A 13,166-nucleotide genomic window follows, 5' to 3' on the forward strand; every position below is an offset into this window, starting at 1 on the left:
AAACAGAGATGAGTCTCCTTGTCATTGTAGAGAACAGGAACACAAAGATGCCACACACCAGGTTCCCCCAACGGGCCTGGACTCTTCACTGCTGAGAAGGCTGACTGCTCCCTCTTCAATCACAGAGGGAAGGATCAGCCTCCCTTCCTGTCCCCCAGGACAAGCTGCTGGATGTGGGCCTGGAAGGAGCCTGGCTGCTGCTCTGGCTCAGAGTCCCCTTTCCTCCTCCCTCGCAGCCTCTGCAGAGGGGGTGGAAGGAGCTGGGACCCCTTCAACTGACTCTGTCCAAATACTCCAGGACTTTAAACCTGCTGGTCTCCGCATAGGCCTGGGGACCCCACAGGAGCTCGTAGCGAGCAGGGTCACTGTCAGGCACCAGCTGATACACCAGGTACCCCTCCTGCACCCACACTTGGGTCAGCAGCTCCCTGGGCTCCCCATAGATGAAGTGTCCCTACCGGGACACACCCCCATCCTGCTGATTGCTGCCCAGATCTCCTCCTCAGGGACACGACATCCTCCACAGCAATTAGGCACAGGATCACCACCAGGAGGCCGGCCTTGGGCAACCCCTGCCCATCCCTCAGCATCTCATTGAGGGTGAGGCCCAGAGTGGGGACGAGGATATAGGTGGGCTCACTGGGGTCCACCTCCTTCACCTCCAAACCAAAGATCAGCTGCAGGTACTGTGAGGTTTGACCGAGGACCACCAGGAAATGGTCCTGGTAATCTTTGAGGGCACTATTCAGCATGTCTGCCTCTGCGATTGGCTCCTTGGCAAGACACCTGCTGAGCAGGAATTGCACCAGCTCATTCTTCTTCACCCGAAGTGCATCTCAGAGCCAGGATCTGGCATTTTCCTGGTCGCATTAGGTGCTTGGCACTTCATCTTGCCTGCTGAGGCCATGGATGGTCTTCAGATTGGCTCCCAAGAGTGGCAGCCATGGCAGTGGGAGAGGGGCAGACACCCAGAGGACTCTGGAGGAGACTGGCTGTTGCAGCAGCAGCCACCTCCTCCAGGGTGCCTCGGACCAGGAGAGAGGAGGAGAAGGAAGCTGCATCTCCTTCCTCCACCGCCTCCTCCTCCTCCTCCATGTCCTCCACCTCCACCTCCACCTCCTCCACCTCCTCCTCCTCCTCATCCCAAATGAACTGTGCCTCCATCAGACCATCATCCTTTCTTGGATCATGAAAGACTCTCTCAGGCTGGCGGAGCTCATGCATCCCAGGCATGATGACTGGGGTCAAACAGCAGGCAGAAGTGAGGCAGGGGGACAGATGGGGACCCCAGGTATGCAGGAAAGGGAGTTGTGAGCAGCCTCGGCTGAGAAACCCACCCTGGGCGGTCTGACTCAGGCCACTTACAGGTGTCCTCTTCAAGGGTGCTCTCAGGCCTCATAGAGGAGCTCCTCCTCAGCATCCTGACCCATGGCTATCTGAAGGAGGATGTGAGGTGTGCAGCCAAGAGTGCTTGAGGTTGCGGGGCTGACATGGTGGGGTGATTAGGGCCTTTTGAGGCCCCCTCTGTTCTGGGATGGGGAGTCCCTGGTGCACACACAGGGGAACCAACTCACCTTGACTCCTGGCACTGCCTGGACCTCCTCTGCTCTCTGACCTGGGGACTCGGGCCTCAGCCCTCCACCTTCGTGTCCTGGTTCCTGGAGCCCTGTGAGAGAAATGGAGGGGCACCTCAGGAGAAGACTGTGGCACAGACTTCCGCCTTCTGTTACAGTGGGAGGGGTGGACTCTGTGAGGTCCTCCCAGTTGTGGGGTGGGTGATGCCGTTGGGGTTCCCTTGTAGTACCCCCTTTCCCCTGGCACAGCCTGGACCCTCCCCTTTGGGGACCTGCAGGGTAACTAAAAACAAGACCTGACTCTGTACAGAAAGCACCTAGGGGCCCCACATGTGGCCACACCTATCCAGGGCCTCCCACGGGTTCTAGCCTGGGGAGATGCTCAGTCATCACCTCCTCCTCACGTCCCGCCTGGCCTCCTAACACTGACCACAGCGGTGGGGGTCTCTCAGTCCTGCCTCGGGGTCTCGGGAGTCCATCCTCTGCGGATCTGAAGCCTCCACCCTCCAACCTAACACTCACCTCATGGGGGCCCTAAGCCAGAGGTGAATAAACTGCTCACCCCACTCTGGGGCCTCCAAGAACCACCATAAGGGCCAGGATGGCCTCTCTGCCCTGGCATCTAAGAGCCTCAACCCTTCCTCAACATGGAGCCTGAACTCTCAGGCAGGTCCGGGGAGTCTTCCGTCTGCAATTTTGGGACTCCCCTCACCACCGACCCCACCCCACCCGCCCTCTCTCACAAGGTCCGCAGTCTCTCTGAGACCCGGATGTCAGGAAATGCTGCACGAGGTCGTCCTGCCCGGGGACTACCAGGGTGCCCTGTGTTCTGGGGTCTAGCCTCAGACCTCCCTCAGGGTCCTCACCTTGACTCCCACTCGGACCTGAGCTCCATCCTCTCACACCTGAGGCCCGGCTCCTCACACCAGGGCCCCGGTCTCTCTGAGACCCGGATGTCAGGAAATGCTGCACGAGGTCGTCCTGCCCGGGGACTACCAGGGTGCCCTGTGTTCTGGGGTCTAGCCTCAGACCTCCCTCAGGGTCCTCACCTTGACTCCCACTCGGACCTGAGCTCCATCCTCTCACATCTGAGGGCAGGCTCCTCACACCAGGGCCCCGGTCTCTCTGAGACCCGGATGTCAGGAAATGCTGCACGAGGTCGTCCTGCCCGGGGACTACCAGGGTGCCCTGTGTTCTGGGGTCTAGCCTCAGACCTCCCTCAGGGTCCTCACCTTGACTCCCACTCGGACCTGAGCTCCATCCTCTCACACCTGAGGCCCGGCTCCTCACACCAGGGCCCCGGTCTCTCTGAGACCCGGATGTCAGGAAATGCTGCACGAGGTCGTCCTGCCCGGGGACTACCAGGGTGCCCTGTGTTCTGGGGTCTAGCCTCAGACCTCCCTCAGGGTCCTCACCTTGACTCCCACTCGGACCTGAGCTCCGTCCTCTCACACCTGAGGCCCGGCTCCTCACACCAGGGCCCCGGTCTCTCTGAGACCCGGATGTCAGGAAATGCTGCACGAGGTCGCCCTGCCCGGGGACTACCAGGGTGCTCTGTGTTCTGGGGTCTAGCCTCAGACCTCCCTCAGGGTCCTCACCTTGACTCCCACTCGGACCTGAGCTCCATCCTCTCACACCTGAGGGCAGGCTCCTCACACCAGGGCCCCGGTCTCTCTGAGACCCGGATGTCAGGAAATGCTGCACGAGGTCGTCCTGCCCGGGGACTACCAGGGTGCCCTGTGTTCTGGGGTCTAGCCTCAGACCTCCCTCAGGGTCCTCACCTTGACTCCCACTCGGACCTGAGCTCCATCCTCTCACATCTGAGGGCAGGCTCCTCACACCAGGGCCCCGGTCTCTCTGAGACCCGGATGTCAGGAAATGCTGCACGAGGTCGTCCTGCCCGGGGACTACCAGGGTGCTCTGTGTTCTGGGGTCTAGCCTCAGACCTCCCTCAGGGTCCTCACCTTGACTCCCACTCGGACCTGAGCTCCATCCTCTCACACCTGAGGGCAGGCTCCTCACACCAGGGCCCCGGTCTCTCTGAGACCCGGATGTCAGGAAATGCTGCACGAGGTCGTCCTGCCCGGGGACTACCAGGGTGCCCTGTGTTCTGGGGTCTAGCCTCAGACCTCCCTCAGGGTCCTCACCTTGACTCCCACTCGGACCTGAGCTCCGTCCTCTCACACCTGAGGGCAGGCTCCTCACACCAGGGCCCCGGTCTCTCTGAGACCCGGATGTCAGGAAATGCTGCACGAGGTCGTCCTGCCCGGGGACTACCAGGGTGCTCTGTGTTCTGGGGTCTAGCCTCAGACCTCCCTCAGGGTCCTCACCTTGACTCCCACTCGGACCTGAGCTCCATCCTCTCACACCTGAGGGCAGGCTCCTCACACCAGGGCCCCGGTCTCTCTGAGACCCGGATGTCAGGAAATGCTGCACGAGGTCGTCCTGCCCGGGGACTACCAGGGTGCCCTGTGTTCTGGGGTCTAGCCTCAGACCTCCCTCAGGGTCCTCACCTTGACTCCCACTCGGACCTGAGCTCCGTCCTCTCACACCTGAGGGCAGGCTCCTCACACCAGGGCCCCGGTCTCTCTGAGACCCGGATGTCAGGAAATGCTGCACGAGGTCGTCCTGCCCGGGGACTACCAGGGTGCCCTGTGTTCTGGGGTCTAGCCTCAGACCTCCCTCAGGGTCCTCACCTTGACTCCCACTCGGACCTGAGCTCCATCCTCTCACATCTGAGGGCAGGCTCCTCACACCAGGGCCCCGGTCTCTCTGAGACCCGGATGTCAGGAAATGCTGCACGAGGTCGTCCTGCCCGGGGACTACCAGGGTGCTCTGTGTTCTGGGGTCTAGCCTCAGACCTCCCTCAGGGTCCTCACCTTGACTCCCACTCGGACCTGAGCTCCATCCTCTCACACCTGAGGGCAGGCTCCTCACACCAGGGCCCCGGTCTCTCTGAGACCCGGATGTCAGGAAATGCTGCACGAGGTCGTCCTGCCCGGGGACTACCAGGGTGCCCTGTGTTCTGGGGTCTAGCCTCAGACCTCCCTCAGGGTCCTCACCTTGACTCCCACTAGGACCTGGGCTCCGTCCTCTCCCCACCTGAGGCCCGGCTCCTCACACCAGGGCCCCAGTCTCTCTGAGACCCGGATGTCAGGGAGTCAGGACAGGCCTAGTGTGCTCTTCTCACCGCAGGGTCTCCCAGGGCAGACGACAGGGTGGGAACCTCTGATGTCCCATCAGTCTTCCCTAGGGGTCTCCTCAGGACATTCCCTTGTCTCCAGGCAGGACCTGGGATTCTCTCCTCTCCCCAAACCTGGCCCCGTCTCCCTCACAAGGCCCGCAGTCTCTCTGAGACCCAGATGTCAGAAAGTGAGGACTGGCCTAGGGCATTAATTCCACACCGAGACCTCCCTGGGCCGAAGGTAGGGGCAGTGGTCTATGGGGTCCCCTCAGATTGGGGTCCAGGGTCCCCTGAGTCCTCTATCAGTGTAGTCCCTTTGACTTCTCGGAGGACCTGCACCCTCCCTTCTGCCCACGTGAGATCCCACCCATTATCCCAGGTCCCCAGTCACTCTGAGACCCTGATGTGGAAGTCAGGACACCCTGTGAAGTGCTCATCCCGCCGCCAGGGAGGCCCAGGGCTGGCAGCAGAGCTGTGGAACTGTGGGGTCACCAGTGTTCTCCCTCTGGGTCCTCATCCTGAGCCTTGGCAGATCCTGGGATGCCAAAGTCCTCAGCAGAGACCAGACCCTCACAGAAGGGCCTCACTGCCTTGAGGCCCCAGGAGGAGGCTGTGGACATTACATCAGGGGACCAAGCCAAGGACTTCTTCGTGGCTTAGGATGCCATGGGCTGAGATGATGTCCTGGGAGTCACTCAGCCTTCCCTGTGCTCTTTGCCTTGAAACTCAGCTAGTCTGGGCACTGCCCTCTGCCCACCTGATTTTGCTTCCTTTAGAGACCCAGGCAGTCTCGAGCCAGGACACCCGAGAGGGGAACCGAGATTGAGGGGCTCATTCCCACAAGCATGTTGTGGTTTCCCAGGGCTAAAAGCAGCGACGACCTGTATGTTCTGGGGCCCCAGAGCCCCCCTCAGTGGTCTACCTTGACTCCTAGCACGGCTGGGCTCCTTCACTCTGCTGACCTGAACGCGAGCTCTGTGACCCAGGCCTTCACTCCTCCCCTCCCAGTGAGATCAGTGACGTCCCATCTGGACGCCAAACCCCATGGTCTCCCAGGGCTGTCAGGAGGGCCGCACATGCATCCCCCGGGGACCCTCAGACTCCTCTGGTCCTCAGCTCGAGTCTCTTCAGGATGTGGGCCCCTCCCTCTGTCCACAGGACACTAGTCCACAGACCAAGCCTCTGATTCCCTGAGTTCACTGAGGGTGCCAGGTGGGGGGCTTAGTCTGTCAGGCCAGCCCAAGGTCCTCAGGAATCCCAGTAGGTGTGAAGTTGCATTCCATGGGATCCTCTGTTCTGGGGTTACTGAACTCCCTTGTCCTCACTGGAGGGGCCTCCTTGACCATTTAGAGAAGGCTGAAGTCCCAACACAGATGCTTGATGGGGCGCTGCAGCATGGGCGCTCCCCATGACAGTGGGGGAGCACAGGGAACCACACATCTTCTCATGGGGGCCCCTCACCAACCACCAGATTTCAGAAACCTTTTGTAGAAAAGATGTTTTAGCTGAAGAGGGCGAATAGCAGCAGGTGAGTTAGGGGAACCATTGTTCTGATGATTAGATAACATTAGCTACTGGAGTGCCATGATTTTCACTGTTCAATCCTCATTCATAGAGAGGAATACATTTCACATGTCGGTGTGGTGTATGTCCGATATATATGTAAAAAGCCTACAGATTACATGTGCTTATATACTTATATATGGACATACCAGGTATATGGAGGGAGCATGTCCTGTATGCGGCAGTACCCAGATGGAGGTGTGTCCACGTGGCCCTGAAGGACACAGATACTCACCCCCCTGTGGATGCCATGAGAGTCCATCAGCCCCATGATCACGGTGCTTTAAAGACAGGCTCCCCCCTGCCTGACATCCAGTCTGCTCAGGGCAGTGAGCCTGCAGGAGAGGTTGGAATCACCAGAAGCTGCAAGAGAAGGGAGGAGAGGGGGCAATGGAATGAGAGAGCAGGGCTGTAGCCTGAACAGAACAGCCATCTTCAGTGGGCTGTGCCTCTGGCCCTCACATCCAGGAGCCTTCTACATGCTCACACCCCCCTTCCTACACCCTGCCCTCCTCCATGGCCCTCGTGTCCATTTCAGGAGGGATGGTGACCCGATGGGGCTGGGGAGGCCATGTGGGCAAAATCCTGTGTCAGTCTCTCATGGGCAGTGATGCCTGGCTTCCCTGTGTTTTCTCCATTATGTGACCTGAGGCATCAGGTGGGAGGACAGCTGGATTCCCCTTGACTGTCAGGGAGACAGGTCAGGCCCCTGGGGGGATGGGACTTTGCACCCACATGAAGCTCACTTTGAATAAGTATCCTGCTACTGATAACCCAATGAAATCATGGACACTCAAAGTCTGGATTTCTCCAGCTGTAAAATGGGCCTCATACAAGGTGAAAGCATTGGTGTGAGTTCCCATTTGATGTGACCTGTCTGTAAAAAGCTTGGTCAGTGGATATAGCTATCTGAGGGTCAGAGATGTACCTTCCCCAAAATTGTAAAGGTTCATAACCAGTACATATCTTCTGAACCTCATGTTCACTGATTGATGAAGTTTTTCTTTTCTCCCTGAAAATCTTTTATGGGGAATCACACGTAAATGCATATGGCATAACTTGTCTAGACTGAGCAAGGGTGATGGTCACAGTCCTGGCCCAGGGCAGGGCAAATGCTCTGGGCTGTGGAAACAGCCAGGGGGAGGAGCATAAAGACCTCCAGGTGGACTATCCTGATCCAAATCCCCTCCACAAGGCTCTGTGAAAGAGGGTCCTCCCGGGGGACCTACTGAAGGTCTGGGGAAAGTTTCTTCTTTGGACCTACCGCCTCCTCTCCCAAGTGCATGTTTCCTTGGGTGTGGAACCTCATTCCAAATCTCCCCTGCACAGCCTGGAACTGGAGGGTCTCCTCTCCACCTCATTCCTTCAAAACCAGTCTTTCAAGGTGTGCAACACTCTGAGTTTCATTTCCAATGAAACATTTCTGATCCTAAAGTGCTGTTTTAGCTACTATCTTCAATTTCATTTTCAGCTTTTCCTTCTGGAAAGTAGTCAGAATAGGAATTATGTCCAGAACACATGAACCTGCTCACATAATGTGCCCAAAGCTGCCTCCTGATGGTTCGGATAGGACTCTAAAATGCTTTAGTCTGGCTGTGCATTTCCCAGCTTGATCCCTAGTGATCAGTCAACCTGAGAAGTCACTTGATGATGTCACACACCCAGGCACACACACAGAATATCTATACACCTATTAGAATGGCCAAACTCTGTTCCTGGGACAACACCACACTCTGTTGAGTATTTGTACCATTGAGAACTCCCATTCATTGTTGGTGAGAATACAAAATGGCACAGGCATGTTGGAAGATAGCTTGGCAGTTTCTTATAAAACTAAACATGCTCTTACTGTATGACCCAGTAACCATATGGGTCTTCACCCAAAAGACTTGAGAACTTATGTACACATGAATGCTATTAGTGACTTTACTTATTATTGCCAAAACATAGATGTAAACCAGATGTCCTTGAGTCAGTGTAAAGATCAGTTCAGTTCAGTTCAGTTGCTCAGTCGTGTCCGACTCTTTGTGACCCCATGAATCGCAGCACACCAGGCCTCCCTGTCCATCACAAACTCCCGGAGTTTACTCAAACTCATGTCCATCGAGTCGGTGATGCCATCCAGCCATCTCATCCTCTGTTGTCCCCTTCTCCTCCTGCCCCCAATTCCTCCCAGATTCAGGGTCTTTTCCAATGAGTCAACTCTTCACATGAGGTGGCCAAAGTATTGGAGTTTCAGCTTCAGCATCAGTCCTTCCAATGAACACCCAGGACTGATCTCCTTTAGGATGGACTGGCTGGATCTCCTTGCAGTCCAAGGGACTCTCAAGAGTCTTCTCCAACACCACAGTTCAAAAGCATCAATTTTTCAGCGCTCAGCTTTCTTCACAGTCCAACTCTCACATCCATACATGACCACTGGAAAAAAACATAGCCTTGACTAGACGGACTTTTGTTGACAAAGTAATGTCTCTGCTTTTTAATATGCTATCTAGGTTGATCTAGTGTAAGGATAAACTTTGGCATATCTAGACTTTCATTTACAATTGTCCAAACTAATAGAATATACAATGCCAAGAGGGAATCCTAGTGCAAACTCTAATCTCTGGGTGATTATGACATATCAGTGTAAGTTCCTCAGTTATAATGAATGTATTGGTCTGGTGGGGGTCTTAGTAATAGATGATGCTATATCTGTTTGGAGCCAGGAAGTAAATGGAAAATCGCTGTACCATCTCTCGATTTTTGTGTCCTTGGAAAAGTGCTTTAAAAAACAAAAACAGTCTTGGTCTTCCCAGGTAGCTCAGTGGTAAAGAATCCACCTGCCAATGCAGGAGATATGGGTTTGATCCCTGATCCAGGAAGATCTCACATGCCATGGAGCTAAGCTGGTGTGCTGCAACTATTGCCCTAGAGCCCATGGGAAAATGGATTGGCTACCCACTCCAGTATTCTTGGACTTCCCTTGTGGCTCAGCCAATAAAGAATCTGCCTGCAATGCAGGAGACATGGGTTCGATCCCTGGTTTGGGAAGATCCCCTGGAGAAGGGAAAGGCTACCCAACTCCAGTATTCTGGCCTGGAGAATTCCATGGACTGTATAGCCCATGGGGTCGCAAAGAGTTGGACAAGACTGAGTGACTTTCACTAGAGCCCATGAGCCACAGCTACTGAAGCCCAAGTGCCTAGAGCCCGTGCAGGACAGCATCACTCATCCCTGGGGTGTGGTGGCCTCAGTCCCCCAACTACCCCGAAGGTCCAGAAGCCAAAGACAATGATGATGAAGTCCACGGGGTCCACCAGAAGCATAAGCACATACATGTTGGTGACGGTGCTGTAGTCAGGGTGGATGAGGTCATAGAAGAACTACCTGATGGGCACATAAAACGGCACGGTCTGATGGGACAGATGCCCAGTGTGGGGTGAGTGGAAATGCAGGACCCACCAGAGACCCCATCATTCCAGCCTCTGCTGCCCTCCCCACAGCTCTGGCCCCCCTCCCCCACCTCCGGCCTCAAGACACTCTGCTGGGGGCAGAGGCCCCTGCTCTGACACAGACTCTGCACAAGTTCATGACTTCTCCCCTGAAGCATAACAGAAATGAGGGGCTGGTTTGTCCCCTGATTTAGTTACTCTCCACCTGTGAGACTTGGATCCTGATACTGAGCTCTGTGTGCTTTCATCTTCACTTGTGTAAAAGTTTTAACAAGACCCGAGGGCCTGGGCTGTGGGGAGAGTGACAGGAACCCTGGTCCTGCTGGGCCCTGGTAGAATCCGAGTAGCCCCGCTCTTCCCCCTTCCACCCTCCTCCCTGGAGTCGGTCATCATCCTGGGCTCTGGAGCTCAGCTTCTTCCGTCCATGTGCCTCCATTCTGGCTGTCTGCCCAGCCTCTGCTCCTCTTCTTCATGGTTCACAATTCAAGATCGTGTCCAGGTGAGCATGGCCCTCGGTCTCAGAGCTCAGATTCAGCCTTGAGGCACCAGCCTGTTTTCACTCCCATCTGCTGCCAGTCTGCCTCCCTGAAACTTGGGAGGGGGGTCCTGTGACCTTGGATGGTGACCTTGGGCTACATGAAGGACAAACCACTTCTTGAGTGCACCTTGGCTTCCTTCTACAGGGTGAGCATATACCTGAGAACCTTCCGATTTGACCTCACTGCCTGTCTGGTTGGACTCATTTGTGTGCCTGGAATTACATACCATGAGCTAGTGTGCTTAGAAGTGCAATGGATATAAAAATGAATCATCCTATTGGAAAGTGATTTTTGAAAGCAATAACAGCAGAGCCTTCGCTAATCAAACTCCCCAAGATAGCTAATCCCTAATGATCTCATGTGACTTCTGCCAATAAGAGTGTGGGCTGAAAGGAGCCATTTTGTCTTCCTGTCATGGAGAGTAAGAGGGGCCCCTGACTCCCCGATTGCCAGATTATACGCGTCTGTCTTTTCATTATGTGCTCACTCCCGTTTCAGGTCTTTCTCAACCACTGTGCTGGATGTGGCATGTGTGTGCCTTAACTTAGGCTAAGCTTGTTCTGAAAAGGAACTAACAAAGATACTACTTGATAAAATGAATGCAAGATATGTTATATCAATACAAGGAGACACAGTTAAAGCAAGAGAAGGAAAGTGAGATTCTGACCACAGGCACATCAATACATGCAAAGCATGCTGTGTGACAATCTCTAACATGTAGAGTTGCGTGGCATATCACAAGTTCAGTTTATGTTTCACAGTGGCTGAGATGAGAAACCCTGAAGGTGCTCAGCAGGATGACAGGAGGTACAGATCCCAAGAAGTTTACCCTGCAGACCTGTCTTCCCAGAGCAATGCAGCCATGGCTTTCTCAGAAGTGGCCTCTCTGGAAGCACAGCCTGGCATCCCCAGGCCCATGGATTGGACAGTCTCTCACTAAACCAGTAGTTTCAGAGCAAAAAACCATGAGAAAAACAATGCTTCTAGAAGGGTGTGGGCCAAGGTCAGGCTGGAGAGGAGACCCCAAATTCTAGCTCCCCAATGATCTGCTTTCAACTCGGGCATGACTTGGTGAATCCAGTGATAAGAAACACACACCCTTCAGGCAATTCCACAAACGTCGGATACTCAGGGTGCCTTCATCCCAGGGTGGTCTTCGCAGGTGGTGCTAGTGGTAAAGAACCTGTCTGCCAATGCAGGAGATATAAGAGACGTGGGTTTGATCCCTGGTTCAGGAACGTCCCCTGGAGAAGGGATTGGCAACCTACTTCAGTATTCTTGCCTAGAGAATGCCATGGACAGAGAGGCCTGGAGGGGTACAGTACATGAGTTTGCAAAGAGTCAGACATGACTGAAGTGACTTAGCATGTATGCAAGGGCTAGTTTGTGCTGATTCAATTAGACACTTATACAAATATTAGCTATTAAATGAGGTCATTAGGACCAATGAGAACAGGAGGATCTTTATTCTGCAAGTATGGCTTTAGTTCATAATCTTCGGGAGCAAACTGCACAGACGCTATAGACAGTTTTCACTTTATTCTGCTCTCTTTCTTCTCAGCATTTTATTGCTCACTGGAAGTTCTCCTCAAGAAGAAATAAAAGCAAATGAAACAAACCCTTGCCAGCTCAGGGTGTAAACGTGGAGATGTTTGTAGAGACTGACGTTGAAACACCCCTCCAATGTCTATATCATCAGGGTTAATTACATCCAACTGTGTTTCAAGTGCTTGCTGTATTGTTTGACCCAATGTCCACTCACTGACCATGCACTGGCCCTGGCACCATGCTTGTGTCTGCCTCACACTTACTGTCTTGCTGGTCAATATCACAGGGCAGACACCAGACCTCAGAGAGCCTCCCCCACCACTCACCAGCTGGGGAAAGTGAAAGTGAAAGTGTTAGTCACTCAGTTGTGTCTGACTCTGCAACCCCACGGACTGTAGCCCTCCAGTCTCCTCTGTCCATGGGATTCTCCAGGCAAGAATATTGGAGTGGGTAGCCGTTTCCTTCTCTAGGCTATCTTCCCGAGCCAGGGATCAAACCTGTGTCTCGTGCATTGCAGGCAGATTCTTTACCATCTGAGCCACCATGGAAGCCCACTTTGGGCCAATTATTTGATCTCATAAAGGCTGTTCCTTATTCCTGTTGTACAGAATGATATTAGCTCCTATGTTGTGTGAGGTGTGAGATGTGAAAAGACAACTAGAGTTCTCAGCGCCAACAACTGCTGGTTATAATCATGTGCTCACCTAAGACGATCCCTCTAACTATTTATTCATGTGAAGTGGGGGTCAGGCAGGTCCACTGGAGGGAAGCCTACCGCCGTGTAGATGATGGCCACCATCCAGAAGTGCCTGCTGGGTTGGGGGATGGACAGCATGGCTCAGAGGAAGATGAGGATGGGCAGCACGAGGGTGATCATGGAGGTGGAGACCATGTGGTTGAGGGTGATGACAACCACACCATCATGGAGTGGGGCACCAGCGTGTTGTACAGCACATAGAACAGCAGTAGGAAGCGCGGCTGCCCCACGTAGAACTTCTCCAACTCCTCGAGCTCATCATCATGGAACATCCTGCCAGAATACTGGCCTCAGTTCCTCCTGGGCACTGATTCCATGTGTCTAGACCCTGCCCGCCCCTCCCTGCTGCCTGGGTTCCGCAGAGGTCCTGTGCTATCAACCTCCTATCATGTTACAGAGAAAGACATGAGTATGCATGTGGTTCTAAATGTCTGGGGAGACCTTTTCCAAGTGGTCTTTGCACCCAGCAGGCCAGTGAGCAGTAAGGGTCACTCTCAGCTCCATCGCTGTAGCCACAGCTCTTATTTGTTCAGCTCTTATTTGACAGCACTGGCTGTCAGCTCGTGG

General features: G+C 54.5%; 1 pseudogene; it reads right to left on the reverse strand.

Moving 5' to 3' along the window:
• Positions 1-258: 258 nt before the first annotated feature.
• LOC139033549 (melanoma-associated antigen 1-like) overlaps positions 259-13,166 on the reverse strand; it is a 149,894-nt pseudogene continuing 136,986 nt past the window's right edge.

The sequence above is a fragment of the Odocoileus virginianus genome, unplaced genomic scaffold (genome assembly GCF_023699985.2).
Source record: "Odocoileus virginianus isolate 20LAN1187 ecotype Illinois unplaced genomic scaffold, Ovbor_1.2 Unplaced_Scaffold_16, whole genome shotgun sequence".
NCBI classification, from domain to species: domain Eukaryota; kingdom Metazoa; phylum Chordata; class Mammalia; order Artiodactyla; family Cervidae; genus Odocoileus; species Odocoileus virginianus.